The sequence below is a fragment of the Dipteris shenzhenensis genome, chromosome 2 (genome assembly GCF_047967505.1).
Source record: "Dipteris shenzhenensis isolate YYH24624 ecotype China chromosome 2, Dip_SZ_1.0, whole genome shotgun sequence".
Classification (NCBI taxonomy): domain Eukaryota; kingdom Viridiplantae; phylum Streptophyta; class Polypodiopsida; order Gleicheniales; family Dipteridaceae; genus Dipteris; species Dipteris shenzhenensis.
The window spans coordinates 13,562,387-13,578,984 of NC_141597.1; positions in this window are offsets into that span (position 1 = coordinate 13,562,387).

Here is a 16,598-nt window from a genome sequence, read left to right on the forward strand (position 1 = left end):
TGGTAGGTTCCAAAATATATAGCTTCTTGGATGGCTTCAGTGGCTATAACCAAGTGCAAATTGCTCCTAAAGACGAATCAAAAATATCATTTGCTATAGAATGGGGTATTTTTGCATATAGAGTCATGCCATTCGGCCTTTGTAATGCCCCAGCAACATTCGAGCGAGTCATGTTCATAGCTTTCAAGTCATTTCTAAATAAGTTCTTACAAGTGCTCTTGGATGATTTACGCATCCATTCAAACAAAAAAGTCCACTTCAAATGTCTTGAAGCAGTACTAATCAAATGCAGGGAGTATGGCATCTCCCTAAATCCAACAAAATGCCAGTTCATGGTCACCCACGGAGTTGTTTTGGGACACATCGTTTCTCAACATGGGATTGCAAGTGACATGGACAAAATTAAAATCATCATGGAATTACCTCCTCCTACAAATTTCAAAGGTGTACAGGTCTATATGGGACATGCCGGCTATTATAGAAGATTTATATTGTGGTATGCCATGATAGCTAGACCACTTTACAAATTATTAGTGGAATTCTTATGGACAGAAGAGTGCGACCAAGCCTTTGAGCTTTTCAAGTGGCACCTAATCATAACACCCATCCTTATATCTCCCAATTGGGATATTGATTTCCATGTTCATATTGATGGATGCAAATGCAATTGGGAGTGTGCTTTGTCAACTTGATGAACATAAGAAAGACTACCCATTGTACTTCGCCAGTCGATAACTCAACGATGCAGAGATCAACTATACCACCATCGAAGGAGAAGCCCTAGCAATGGTGTATAGTGTTAAGAAATTTTGGCACTATCTACTGGAAAATGATTTTGTCTTCTACACCGACCATCAAGCATTACTTTATCTTGTGAACCATCCATGTACAATAGGAAGAATAACCAAATGACTCCTCTTACTTCAAGAATTCAACTTCAAAATAGTGGTCTACAAAGGTGTCCAAAACTACCTTGCCGATCACATGTCTTGTGTCAAGTCGGGAACAGAAGCCACTGGAGTAGAAGATGATGCCACACTATTTTAGATAGATAATGTTCCAGATTAGTATGGAGATATCATTGGGTACTTAATGGTAGGAAGACCACCCCATGAAATGAAAGCAGTAGATGCTAGAAAACTAATTTTAAAGGCTACACCCTATCAACTCATTGAAGGACAACTGTACAAGATGGGCAAGGACCAGGTATTAAGAAGATGTGTCATGCCTCATGAGATCATGCCAATCCTGAGTGAAGTCCATGAAGGCATTGTAGGAGGACACTTCCAAGGGGAAGCCACAGTAAGAAAAGGCACACATTTTGTCAATGAGGTAATCCAAGAACTCTTGTCTGGCTTTATGGTAATCCATAGAAAAAGCACGCCCTACTACCGCCAAGGGAATGGACAAGCTGAATCCACCAACAAAATATTATGCATTATCCTCACCAAGGTAGTAGAACCACAATGTTCTGATTGGGAAAAACAACTGAATGCAACCTTATGGGCATACATAACCACACTCAAGGTTAGTACAGGGAACACACCTTTTCAATTGGTGTACAGCCTTGAAGCTGTGGTCCCACTAGAATTTGTAATACCAAGCCTACGCATAGCAGTATAGGAATACATGGGAGACCATGAATCCTTGAAAGAAATACTCTATCAATTGAAGAAGCATACAGAGACAAGACTAGTCCCCTACCATGCCATGACAATAGAAAAATGTAGAAGAGATGCATGGTTTGACATAAATATTAAAGCTAAAGACATCAAGGAAGGTGACTTGGTCCTGTTATACAATGCCAAAGTACACAAGGGGAAACTGAAGTATCTAGGTCAAGGACCCTACTGAGTAAGAAAGATGAATTGCATTGGAGGTGTGCTGCTAGAAACATTGGATGGAGTCCAATTCAACACAACAATAAATGGGAGCCAACTGAAGCGCTACTACTTCAACACGCAAGCCATCCCCGACAAAAACGAAGATTTGGGAAACCCAAGTCTTCCTTAGTTAGAATTAGATTGTATCACAAGCACTCACTTGCATATGTATGTCTTTGCACATATAGGTAGCATCAATCTATTTTAACCTAGGGCTCAGAGGTGTGCCTGAGTTCTAGCTGCCCTATGAAATCCTAGCAACAAAAAAAAGCATATAGTTAGTCCTTACCTAGCTACTAGGTCACGTGCACTCACATGCTTTGCTTAGACACATAGACGATTGCATGAATAATTGTGCCACACACTTTCATTCCACACTCTCAAAGCATGTATAAAAATAAGATCCCTCACAAACACACACAAAGGTCATACCTACATGCCAACTAATCTAATGATCAATGGTACACCACATGCACATGGATGTAGGTTCAGCCAATAATGCCACCACTAAAGAGGATGTGCAAAAAGAGCCCACCGCCTCAACCACGAAACCCCCTCTAGAGTTCATAGCCATTTATATCCTCTCAACCACAGCAACCATAGGCATTTGTGGTCTAGAGTGATAGCTCTGGGGAGGATTCAATGCATGATCAAATAGAACAAATGCCACCCCAGTCACCATCGGCCTACACAACCATTGACGGGGCCTAGTCATTGGAACTTGTGGGGCCACCTACATTAACTTATGGTCTTTCCAAGGAAACAACATCTTACTTAGAGCAAAGGGGTCTAGTTAGTTTGTATGAGAGCCTAAAATCCTTGGAGGAAAGTCCTACAATGACCACATACATTAGGGACTTTCTCCGTTCTTACCACTCCAGCAATATAGAGGTTGGCAAGTACGGTACCATCACTATACATCAGAGCCCACTCAGCATTATCCTCGATAGCAAAATCATTCAAAGGGCTTTCTCACTCCCAATACAAGGTGCCAAATACCCTACATGGCCTGCCGATGCAAAATTTCTTGAAGTATAGCCTCTCCTCGCCAAGGGCACACTGATTGATAGGGATGGCATATTACTTCCACCATCCTTAGCCATCGCCTCAGAGAAGTAGCACAATTCCTATCCACAATCCTGGGGGTTAAGTGTGGCAACAATCAACCCCTTCCACTTTGCACATTTGTTTTACTGAGTAGGAAGCTAAAGCAAGACTAGATCCAACACTTAAGTCATCTTCTTTATAAAAAAACTAGATGGTTCATAAGCCCAAAATGTAAAATTCCACACTTATTGGCTATAATCATGAAAAAAGAGCTACAGGAACGAGAAATAACTCTGCCCCAGTAACCAAAACCAATTGAGGAGTTGGACATTCCCTTCTCACCTGTATGGGAGCCGTCATAAACTTCTCCTACTATCACATTGGCAAGTGCAGATGCCTCAAAAGAAATACCTATTTTGGAGGTCGCCCCATGACATGCTACAACTCGATGCACAACTGCAACCAATATATCTCCAACAATAGTAGCAACCAGATCCTAAGGCAAGATCAGCACCAGAGCCTGAGGCTACATCAACACCAAAACTACCCATCGATGCCATGCTAGTCGATGAGCCACAAGGGAAGCTAGTGCCAGATCAACAATAAGACTATTGTACACAAGTGACTAAAATACCATTGGAACAACAACCCACAAGTACTATAGAATCATTAGGATGGATACATGGGCACCACTTGTTGTGAAGAGAGTGGGAGAAAAGTAAGGAGTCTCACTTGCAGCTTTCTCACATACACAATAAGGGAATACACCAAAGATGGAGGCTGAAAACAGTTTTCCTCTTCTTAGTTGTGAAAGCCAAAAGAACTCTCTCTTAGTACAAAAGGAATAGGTGAACCCTATATGTGGGTCTCAAAACCAAACTCATCTAACTAAGGTGGCATACTAACTGAGCCACTAACTAGAGTACATAAAGATAGCTGTCATCCAGCTATTATTCATGGGCAGTGTACCAACTGCATCTACAGCTAACAAGTCGGTGACATAAATGCACAACGGTCACCTTGGCATATCAAGAGTGAAGCTCGATATCTCAACACTCCCCCTCGAGGTCAATCCCAATTTCTACACACCAACCAGGTCTCTGAACTTGTGCAACTTCTCTATCCCCTATGCCTTCGTGAATATGTCAACTACGTGATCCTTTGTGTTGACATAAAATATATCAATAAAACCTACTGGAACCTTCTCCTGCACATAGTGATAATGCACCTCAATGTGCTTTCTTCTAGCATGATAGACTGGGTTATTTGCCAAGTGTATAATGCTCATGTTTTCACAATAAATGACAAGTGGCACATCTGTAGACTGATGCATATCATAAAGTAGCTTATGCAACCAAGCTGCCTCACATGCAGCCATTGTTGCACCCCTGTACTCAGCCTCTGTGCTTGAGAAGGCAACTGTAGGCTGTTTCTTGCTGCTCCAAGTGACTACAGCACTCCCAAAAGAGAACACATATCCACTGGTAGATCGTCTATCAGAAATACTACCAGCCCAATCTGATAAAACATGCATTCCTCAGCTATGGAGCACTCTAAGGTGGATGGAAGTGTTGAGATATCGAGCTCCACTCATGATATGCCAGGGTGACTGTTGTGCATTTATGTCACCAACTTGTTAGCTATAGATGAGGTTGGTACACTGCCCATGAATAATAGCTGGATGACAACTATCCTTATGTACTCTAGTTCATGGCTCAGTTAGTATGCCACCTTAGTTAGTTGAGTTTGGTTTGAGACCCACATATAGGTTCTTCTATTTCTTTGTACCAAAGTTCTTTTGGCTTTCACAACTAAGAAGAGGAAAAGTGTTTTCAGCCTCCACCTTTGTGTGTATTCCCCCATTGTGTATGTGAGAAAGCTGCAAGTGAGAATCCTTCATTCTCTCCCACTATCTTAACATGGTATCAGAGCCTCTTTCGTGGTAAGGAGCTCAAGAAAGCAAACCAAGTTCACGGTGTCTTGGTAGAGGACTAGTGTTGCTTTTCTTTTTTGAGTTTGGGAGCAAATCTCTGCAGGTAGCACAACTAGAAAGTGCAAGAGTGCATTGTCTCAGATTGAGACGCCCTTTGCGGTGTGGCGAGAGGGCAGTATATTCTACGGTGACTTTATTTTTTTGATTCGAGGCCATTTTGGGGCCCATTTTGGAGGTAGAGATTCTCCGCAAGCATTGAGAAAAAGGCCCCGTTTTTGCTATGCGACCGCTATTCTACAAGTCGATGAAAAGTTGCCATAGAAATTGCATCGTATGCCTGTGTGTAGAGATATTGGGAGTTACAGAATCATCCTTCTTTTTTGTTGATGCAAAATCATCACTAGGAAGTGACTATGTGGTCAAATACCACTTTTGTCAGTTTTGCAGATTTGCCCTTGTGAGGCAAAAGCTGTGTTTTTTGCAGTGACAAAATATTTTGCAATGTTCTGTAATGGCATCTAATTCTCTTTCATACATTGTCACTGAAAAGCTTGACAAGAACAACTTCCAAGCATGGAAGTTTAGAATGACGAATTTCCTTATGGGAAAAAGCTATTGGGAGTTCGTTACAGCAAATGAAGAAGAACCAGTTCTTCCTAATGTTCCCAATCAACAGGAAATGCAGGCATTTAAAGGACGGCATGAGAGAGCTAGAAAAGTTATGGACCGGCTATCTATCAGTATTTCAGATTCTATGATTGTGCATATTTAGGATGCAAGTACACCAAAGGAGGCATGGGATACTTTGGCAAAAATGTACAACACAAATATGCAAGCCAGGAAAATGTAGCTCAAGCAGGAGTTGCACAATGTGCAGAGAGAAAATATGAGCATTAATGACTACCACATGAAGGTGAAGAAAATTGTAGATGCACTTGATTCCATTGGGTCGCCAGTGGAAGATAATGATTTAGTTCCTGTGACCTTGAATGGTCTAGGAAAGGATTATGCACAGTTCCGGACATCCATTGCTGTCCATGAAAAATTTCCTGATTATGAGGGGTTGTTTGCTCTTCTAATTTCTGAAGAGCAGAGAAATGGTGGTGCATCTTCTTCAGGAGGAACTTCAAAAGAAACTGTCTTCTACTCAAATGCTAGAAGAGGTAGAGGCAAAGGTAGAGCAGGCCGATCTTGACGCCATGGTAGAAATCAGAATATGCAACAAACTCAAGAAAACCAGTCCTATGGAGGTGGATGTGGTAACTCTAGAGGAAGGGGGGGCCAAAGAGGTCGTGGTGGATGGCAAAGAGGCCAAAATGCAAACAGCAATGTTGAATGCTACTAGTGTGGTAAAATGGGTCATATGGCTAAAGACTGCTACAAAAAGTAGAATGACATTATGAATGGAAAATTGTAGCAAGGCAATTATGCATCCCCTAATAGACACGGTGATGACAAAAATGAGCATTTAATTATGGTGCAGCACATGACAAATTTTGTGACAAGTGTAGAAGAAAGCAATGATGTGTGGTATGTTGACTCAAGTGCATCAAACCACATGACAAGTCATGTAAAATGGATGCAGGATGCAAGGAAAATGGAGAAACCAAGATTTGTGGAGACTGGTGATGATACTGCACATCCTATTGTGCAGATTGGTAAAATCCCTTTGTTTATGCAAGATGGGAAAAAGAAATACCTGTTTGATGTATTTCATGTCCCGAATATCACCAAGAACCTGGTTTCTATTGGTCAAATGGTTGAGCAGGGCTTGCAAGTCAGATTTAATCCTCATGGATGCTTTGTTGAGGATATGAAAAATAATGGTCACTTGATAGCAAAAGGGAAGAAGAAGGGCAGGATGTTTACATTGGATGTGGACATGCCTAAATTGAGTGCAGCAATGTTTGCACATGGGACTGGTGTAGTTACAGAAATTGATATCTGGCATAAACGCATTGGTCATGTTAATGTACAATGACTTAAATCAATGCAGGCCCAAAATATTGTTGCAGGATTGCCTCAATTCAAGGTTGCAGAAATGCATAAGGTATGTGAAGCTTGTAAATTTGGAAAATAGGCAAGGAAACCATTTCCTAGACATGTTCAAGAGAGTAAGAAGCCATTGGAATTAATCCACTCTAATGTGTGGACTACTAAAGCTGCATCTATTGGAGGCTGTCATTATTTTGTCACTTTTATTGATGACTACAGCAGAAAAGTTTGGGTGTATTTTATGAAAAAGGAAAGTGAAGTGTTTGGGCATTTCAAAGCTTTTAAAGCCATGGTTCAAAAAGAAACAGGCCCATAAATAAAATGCCTAAGGTCAGATAGAGGGAAAGAGTACCTCTCAAATGAGTTTGCAAGGTTCCTGCAAGAATATGGCATAAAGCAGCAATATTCATGCAGTCATACCCCAAAGCAAAAGGGACTTGCAGAAAGGAAAAACAGGCATATTGGAGAGGTATCTCGAGCCTGTTGAGATATCAAGCTCTACCCCTGATATATCTCCTGGATGACTATCATTTATGTCACTGCCTATGTTAGTTGTACTCGTGGTGTAGTTAGACTACCACGTATGTTTTTGGTTTGGGTTCACATATGAACCACGTATTCTAGGTTTTGACATATAGGGTATTTCCCTCTTCTATTGTATTGTTGTTGTGTGCAAAAGTGAAGAAAGGCTTCACCCTCCAACCTTGTGTCCTCTCTCTTTTGTGTGTTGTGAAGAAAGCTGAACTTGAGTCTCCTATCTCTCTCCCTCATTCTTTACATGGTATCAGAGCCTTGTTCGTGGTAAGGAGCTCAAGAAAGCAAGCCAAGTTTGTGGTGTCCTGGTAAGAGGACCAGTGTTGCTTTCCTATTTCGAGTTTGGGAGCAAATCTCTGCAGGTAGCACAGCCAGAAGTGCAGGAGTGCACTGTTTCAGATTGAGAGGCCCTTCGCAGTGTGGCGAGAGCGTTTTTTGATTTGAGGCCGTTTCGGGGCCCGTTTTGAAGGCGCAAGTTCGTCGCAGGCACTCAGAAAAAGGCCCTGTTTTTCGCTGTGCGACCACTGCGCGGCTAGTCGGTGGAAAGGTGCCACAAAAATTGCATCATATGCCTGTGTGCAGAGATATTGGGAGTTGCAAATTCATGCCTATTGCCTGTTGATGCAAAATCGTCACTAGGAAGTGACTGTGTGGTGAAATACCACTTTCGTCAGTGTTGCAGATTTGCCCCTGTGAGGCTTTTTGCAGAAGTTTTGCTATTTGCCCTTGTGAGGCATTTGCTGTGTTTACAGGTTGCTGTTGCAATTCGTGATTTGTAAAATGTCTGAGAATCTGTCTACCATTGTCAGTGAGAAGCTTGACAAGAACAACTTCCAAGCATGGAAGTTCAGGATGACAAACTTCCTTATGGGAAAGGGAGTTTGGGATTACATCAGTGGTGAAACTGCAGAACCAGTTTTGGGTACTGCTCCCACTCCTGCTGAATTGAAGGCCTTTAAAGAATGGCATGAAAAAGCCAGAAAATGCCTGTATTGGCTGTCTGTTAGCATTTCAGATTCTATGATTGTGCATATATAGGATGTAGAGACGCCTAAGGAGGCATGGGATACATTGGTGAAGCTGTATAGCACAAATACCAAAGCACGAAAGATGCAGCTAAAGCAGAAGTTGCACAATGTGCAAAGGAAAAATCTGAATATAAATGAGTATTCCTTGAAGGTGAAAGGCCTTGCAGATTCTCTTGCCTCCATTGGAGCACTTGTTGATGATGAGGACTTAGTGTCCGTGACCTTGAATGGTCTTGGGAAAGATTATGCACAGTTTCGGACATCCATTGGAGTTCGTGAAACATTTCCTGATTTTCAGGAACTTATTGCTCTCTTGCTGAGTGAAGAGCAAAGGAATGGTGGTTCAGCCACCTCAACTTCTCAAGAGACTGCTTTCTACTCGAATACAGGTAGAGGCAGGGGTAGAGGAAGAGGCAGTTTTGGTGGCCGTTCAGGAAATCAGAACCAACAGCAACAAAAGGAAAACCAGTCCTATGGAGGAGGACGTGGTAGTTCTAGAGGCAGGGGGAGCCAAAGAGGCCGTGGTTCATGGCAAAGGAACCAGCAAGTAAATAGCAGCACAGAATGCTATTATTGTGGAAAGCCTGGACATAAGGAGAATACATGCTATAAAAAACAGAATGACATCAAAAGTGGGAAGTTGCAGCAAAGCAACTATGCATCATCAAGTGGGCATGGTGACGACAGAAATGAGCACCTTTTTGTGATGCAGCATATGGTTAACTCCATGTCAGGAGATGCTGCAGCTTGCAATGATGTTTGGTATGTTGATTCAGGTGCCTCTAACCACATGACCAGTCATGGTGAGTGGTTTCATGATGTTAGAAATTTGGATAAGCCAGGTTATGTTGAAACAGGTGATGATACTGCGCACCCAATTACGCAGGTTGGTAAAGTGCCATTGGCTATGCAGGATGGCAAAACGAAGTGCTTGGCAGATGTACTTCATGTTCCAAAAATCACTAAGAACCTGGTTTCAGTTGGCCAGATGGTTGAGCAAGGTCTGCAGGTTAGATTTAATCCTGATGGATGCTTTGTTGAGGACTTGAAAAATAAGTGCCGCTTGGTTGCAAAAGGCAATAAAAATGGCAGAATGTTCACCTTGGATGTTGATATGCCTGAGGTGAAAGCCGCTATGTTTGCGCATGGGAGAGTGTCATTGCAGATATTGAGATATGGCACAAGCGCATTGGGCACGTGAATATACAAAGGCTGAAATCTATGCAAACGAAAAACATTGTTGCAGGTTTGCCTAAATTCAGAGTTGAGGGAATGCAAAAGGTATGTGAAGCATGCCAAATGGGTAAGCAGGCCAGACATGCATTTCCCAAAAATGCTAAGGTGAGCAGAAGACCTTTGGAAGTGATCCATTCAGATGTTTGGACAACCAAAGCTGCTTCTATTGGTGGATGCCATTATTATGTGACGTTTATTGATGACTACACTAGGAAGGTGTGGATTTATTTTATGAAGCACAAAAGTGAAGTGTTCAGCCATTTCAAGGCTTTTAAGGCCATGGTTGAAAAAGAGAAAGGTGTGCATATTAAAGTGCTAAGATCTGATGGAGGGGGAGAGTACTTTTCAGAAGAATTTTGTGAATATCTGAAAGAACAGGGAATTCAAAGGAAGTACTCATGCAGGTCTACCCCTCAGCAGAATGGGGTTGCAGAAAGGAAGAACAGGCATATTGCAGAAGTAGGACGGGCGATCCTAAATGAGAAAAACATGCCTGATTATTTTTGGGCTGAGGCAGTAGCAACTGCTGTTTATATTTTGAATAGAACCCCCACTGCAGCTGTCCATGGCATGACGCCTGAAGAAATGTATACAGGCCAAAAACCAGATATTTCTCACTTGAAGGTATTTGGTTGCATAGCTTATGTTCATGTTCCTGATGAGAAGAGAACAAAGCTAGATCCAAAGGCAGAAAAATGCATCTTTATTGGATATGCTCTGCACCAAAAAGGGTATCGCTGTTATAACCCTTCCACCCGCAAAATACAAGTGAGCAGAGATGTTGTTTTTGATGAAATGAGCAGCTGGTATGCACCAACTGTTATGGTAGGAGATGCAGATGCAGGAAATGGGAATGCTGCAATAAATGCAGAGCAGCAATCTCAAGCCTTGAGTGGACCCAGAGAGTCCTCTACTAGTGGATCTAATGCATGGACAGGGAGATTGAGATCTAGTGAATCGTCACATGGCAGTCCTGATAGTGTTGTGCAGGTATCACATAAGGGAAAAGAAAAAGTGGACCATGCTCCAGTGTTTGATGTGTCTGCTGGCAGCTCTCATGTTGATGGAGAGTCAAGTGGCTCTAAAATGAGCCTTGATGAGGAACTTGGGATTCGTTCTGTTGTTACACCTGGTGCAAGGAAAAGCAGGCATGATTTAAAGACTCCTGCAACTGCTGATCCAGTTGTACGGAGGTCCACTCGTATTAAGTATCCAGTTGATAGGCTGAGATATGATGGGTATATAGCACATCACTATGCTTATATGGTAAAGGTTCTAGAGGAGCCAAAGCAGCCAAAGCCCACATGTTTTGAGGATGCAGCAGGGCATAAAAATTGGGAAGCAGCTATGGATGAAGAGATGGCTGCCTTGGATGCAGACCACACTTGGGATTTGATGCCTTTGCCTCATGATAAGAAGGCTATTGGCTGCAAGTGGGTTTACAAAGTAAAGCACAATGCTGATGGGTCTGTTAGCAGGTACAAGGCAAGATTGGTTGCCAAAGGTTTTGCACAGACATATGGAATTGACTATGAGGAAACTTTCAGCCCAGTTGCAAGGATGGCAACCGTGAGAGCAGTAATTGCTATGGCTGCTGCAAAGGGATGGTCTTTGCCTCAGATGGATGTGAAAAATGCCTTCTTGCATGGTGATTTGCAGGAAGAGGTTTATATGATGCAGCCAGAAGGTTATGAGGATAATTCACACCCCGATTTTGTATGCAGGTTGTGCAAAGCCTTGTATGGCTTAAAACAGGCACCGAGGGCATGGTCAGACAAGATAGGGAAATATCTTGTCACTATTGGATTTCAGATTTCCAATTCAGATTTTTCACTTTATGTGAAAAGGACAAACAGAGGGATTGTGCTTGTAGTCATCTATGTTGATGACTTGATTATTACAGGTGATAGTGATGTAGACATTAATGAAGTGAAGCTGCTGTTGAAGCAAAAATTTGAGATGAAGGATTTGGGAGAGCTGCGTTACTTCTTGGGCATTGAGGTTATTAGATCCCCAAGTGGGATATGGCTGTTGCAAAGGCAATACGGTTTGGACATGCTGTCCAAATGTGGGATGACAGGCTGTAAGCCTATCTCTGTTCCATTGGAGCAGAATGTGAAGCTCAATGCAGAGACAGGTGAGCTTCTTGAAGATATTACTATGTACAGGTGCATAGTAGGTAGCTTGATTTACATGACTATAACCAGACCAGATTTGAGCTATGCTGTGGGGCTGGTGAGTCAGTTTATGCAGGCACCGAGGAAGCCACATTTGGATGCGGCTAGGCGCATACTGCGGTATGTGAAGTCCACATTGCATTATGGACTGTTTTATGAAGCTGGGTGTGCATTACAGGTACATGGATACACAGATGCTGATTGGGTTGGTAGTGTCTCAGACAGGAGATCTACTAGTGGTTTTATGTTTTCCCTTGGGAGTGGTGCCATCAGTTGGAGCAGCAAGAAGCAGCCAACAGTTGCCTTGTCGAGCACAGCGGCTGAGTACAGGGGTGCAGCAATGGCTGCATGTGAGGTAGCTTGGTTACGGAAGCTACTTGCAGATATGGGACAGTCAATTGATGCACCAGTTGTCATTCATTGTGACAACATTAGCAGCATCATGCTTGCTAATAACCCAGTTTATCATGCCAGAACGAAGTACATTGAGGTGCATTATCACTTTGTGAGAGAGAAGGTTCTAGCTGGTGAGATTGATCTTGTCTATGTCAGCACTGAGGAGTAGGTGGCTGATATTTTTACGAAGGCATTGGGTACCGAGAAGCTTCACAGATTTAGGAGCTTGCTTGGTGTACGTGAGATGGATTTGAGCTTGAGGGGGAGTGTTGAGATATCAAGCTCTACCCCCGATATATCTCCTGGATGACTATCATTTATGTCACCGCCTATGTTAGTTGTACTCGTGGTGTAGTTAGACTACCACGTATGTTTTTGGTTTGGGTTCACATATGAACCACGTATTCTAGGTTTTGACATATAGGGTATTTCCCTCTTCTATTGTATTGTTGTTGTGTGCAAAAGTGAAGAAAGGCTTCACCCTCCAACCTTGTGTCCTCTCTCTTTTGTGTGTTGTGAAGAAAGCTGAACTTGAGTCTCCTATCTCTCTCCCTCATTCTTTACAGGGCCATGCTAAATGAAAAAGATTACTAGATTATTATTGGGCTGAAGCAGTTGCTACAATAGTTTACATAATGAACAGGACACCCACTGCAGCAATACATGGCATGATGCCAGAGGAGATGTATACTGGTAGGATACCATATATTTCTCATTTGAAAAATTTTGGTTACATTGCCTATGTTCATGTGCTAGATGAGTTGAGGTCGAGTTGAAGTCCAAGTTGGATCCAAAAGTTGAGAAGTGCATCTTTAGTGGTTATTCTCTGTAGCAGAAAGGGTATAGATTGTATAACTCTTCTACTCGTAAGTTTATAATGAGTAGAGATGTTGTTTTTGATGAGATGAGTAGCTGGTATAAACCAATAAATGTGATTGATGATGTAGATGCACAAAATGGTAATGCTGCATAGAATTCACAGCAGCAATCAGGAAATATTAGTGGACTTGCAATGTCCTCTAGTAGTGGTTCACATACTTCGCCATGGATAGGCAGATTGAGATCAGGAGAATCTCCTCAAAGCAATGCAGATAGTGGTATGCAAGTATCACGAAAAGGAAAAGAGAAGGTAGATCAGCCCATGTTTGATGTGAATGCAGGTCACTCTTATGTGGATGGTGAATCTAGTGGCTTAGAATAGAGCATTGATGATGAGTTGGGTATTCCTTCTATTGTTACACGTGGAGTAAGGAGGACCAAGGATGTTTTGAGAGCACCTATAAGTGAGCCTATTTTGCGCAAGTCTACCAGAGCTAGGTATCTTGTGGATAGGCTAAAATATGATGGATTTATAGCCATTCACTATGCCTATATGGTCAAAGTAATACAGGAACCAGAAACCCACTTCTTTTGAGCAAGCCATGGGAAAAGAAAAATGGGAGAAAGCCATGGATCAAGAAATGGATGCCTTGGAAGCAAATGCTACATGGGAATTGGTGCCTTTGCCTAAAGACAAGAATGCAATTGGCTATAAGTGGGTTTATAAGGTGAAGCACAATGCAGATAGTTCTATGAACAGATACAAGGCAAGGTTAGTTGTGAAGGGGTATGCACAGACATATGGCAGTGATTATGAAGAAACATTCAGCCCGGTTGCAAGGATGGCTACCGTAAGAGTAGTCATTGCTATGGCTGCATCAAAGGGATGGTCTTTATATTAGATGGATGTAAATAATGCCTTCTTGCATGGTGATTTGCAAGAAGAGGTCTTTATGGAACAACCACTAGGTTATGTTCATGCTGTTCATTCTGAGCTTGTTTGCAGGTTGAAGAAAGCCTTGTATGGCTCGAAGCAAGCACCTAGAGAATGATCTAACAAGATAGGATAGTATCTTGTCACTATTGGCTTTTAGATTTCTAAGGCCAATTTCTCACTTTATGTGAGAAAAATAGAGAAAGGTATCATGCTGCTTGTCATTTATGTTGATGATTTGATCATCACAGGTGGTAGTGATGAAGATATCCTTCATCTAAAAATGCTATTGAAGCAGAAGTTTGAGATGAAGGACTTGGGAGAGCTGCGTTACTTCTTGGGCATTGAGGTGATTAGATCCACAAGTGGGATATGGATCTTGTAGAGGCAGTATGGATTGGACATGCTGTCCAAATATGGGATGACAAGCTGTAAGCCTATTTCAGTTCCTTTAGAGCAAAATGTGAAGTTGAGCGCAGATGCAGGTGAGATTCTGGAAGATCCTACTATGTAAGATGCATAGCAAAAAGTTTGTTTATATGACTATTACCAAGCTAGATTTGAGCTATGCTATTGGGTTGGTAAGCGAGTTTATGCAGGCTCCAAGGAAACCACATTTGGATAAGGCTAGATGCATAGTGAGGTATGTGAAGTCCACATTGCAGTATGGACTATTTTATGAGACTCGGGCTCAAATATAGTTGCATGGATACATTGATGTTGATTGGGCTGTTAGTATTTCTGACAGACGATCTACCAGTGGATATGTGTTCTCTTTTGGGAGTGCTACAGTCACTTGGAGTAGCAAGAAATAGCCTACAGTTGCCTTGTCAAGCACAGCAAAGGTTGAGTACAGGGGTGTAGCAATGGTTGCATGTGAGGCAGCTTGGTTGCATAAGCTACTTTATGATATGCATCAGTCTACAGATGGGCCAGTTGTCATTTATTGTGACAACATGAGTAGTATACACTTGGCAAATAACCCAATCTATCATGCTAGAACAAAGCATATTGAGGTGCATTATCACTATGTGTGGGAGCAGGTTCTAGTAGGTTTTATTGATCTGGTTTATGTCAGCATAGAGGATCAGGTAGCTAACATATTCATGGAGGCATTGGGTGTAGAGAAGCGGCGCAAGTTGAGAGACCTTCTCTTACCATGAGCTTTGTTTTGCTTCAATGGCAGTGTCTGATTGCTAACAATGATTCTGATCTGATAGCCCGTAGAGCTTGAAAAGACGATCACTTTTCCTTTTTGGAGCATGTGCAAATTCTTCCTGGATTGCAAGTTATGGCTTTTCAAAGTTTCTATGAAGAAGAGGGGGTCTTGATGATGTGGCATAGGGATTCACACGCTGAATTCCATACTCTGCTTAGCAAGGGACTCTATGCTTAGGTGGCACTATGGTGAGTGTGCATGCTTATGTGGTAGTAACCAACCCTAACTCTAACAATGGTGGGTTACGTTAACCAAACCATGATTGAGTCTTATCTACCACGAGTCACTTTGTAGACTAACCCAAGGTGAGTGGATTATCTGCCATGTGTCTTAAGGTTGACAACCTTAGAAAAGAGAAAAGCTTTGAAGATTTCTCTGCAACGCTGTGATGATGACGGGGCTTGGAGCATCCGTGTGCTCATTTGTAGGAGATCATTGATGCAGTCGTGGCTTGATAAAGCTCGTGTGGCACTACGGTCATTGAAGGCATTGGGTTTTTTTGCAGGAGCAGCAGGAGGCAATTGATGTCCATGTGCTGAAGCTGGAGAGAGCAAGTTATGAGCTACTGTAGGAATCCCGAAGCCAGCCCATGTGGTCGTTGATGGTAGGCAACCGTCGACTATGGACGAGTATGGCACTATGGAGGCTCGCTTGTAGATGGGAAACTACTAGTTGGAGCTCTGTGAAGCTTTCGAGTCTGTAGCTCATTTGGAGATGGAGCTTGTGAAGAGCCGTGTGGTCAACTTTGGTGCTTTGGCCACCTTTGGCTAAGTCTCATGGTTAATGAAGCTTTGGCTTTGTTGATGGGCTACGAGGAGCTTGGCCTTATGTTTGGACTTGAAAGCTTTGAAAAGGAATTGCTTGTAGGACTGTCATGAGTCAAGAGAGCTATGGAGCTTTGAAGGTTGGAGCTATGGCAGCTATGTTGGTGCTTTAATGCAGAAGTTGTCATTGAGGAGACACTGCCTTAGTGCTAGGGGAGTGCAACCTATGATGGCCTTTGTTGGCTTGTAGATAGGAGAAACTATGGTGCTTTCCCTCTCCCTCAAAGAACCTCACTCATGAATTTCTCACAAGAATCCCTCAAAGAACCTCACTCATGAATTTCTCACAAGAAGAATCGAAATGAGCCGAAACCTATGGATGGAATTTTCTCTCACAAAGATCACTCAAGAAAAAACTCACTCTAAAACTGAAACTAACCTTGGAGAAAAACTTGAGCTCCTAAGGCATGCCTACAACTAATCTAGGAATGGGAGCAATCCTAGTGAACTACTAATGAGCTAAACTAGGAGAGCTAAACCTATGCTCTGATACCATGACAAAACATGCGTGCCTCAGGATCTATGGAGCACTCTAAGGTGGATGGAACCTATGTGGAGACATGATGAAGAGAG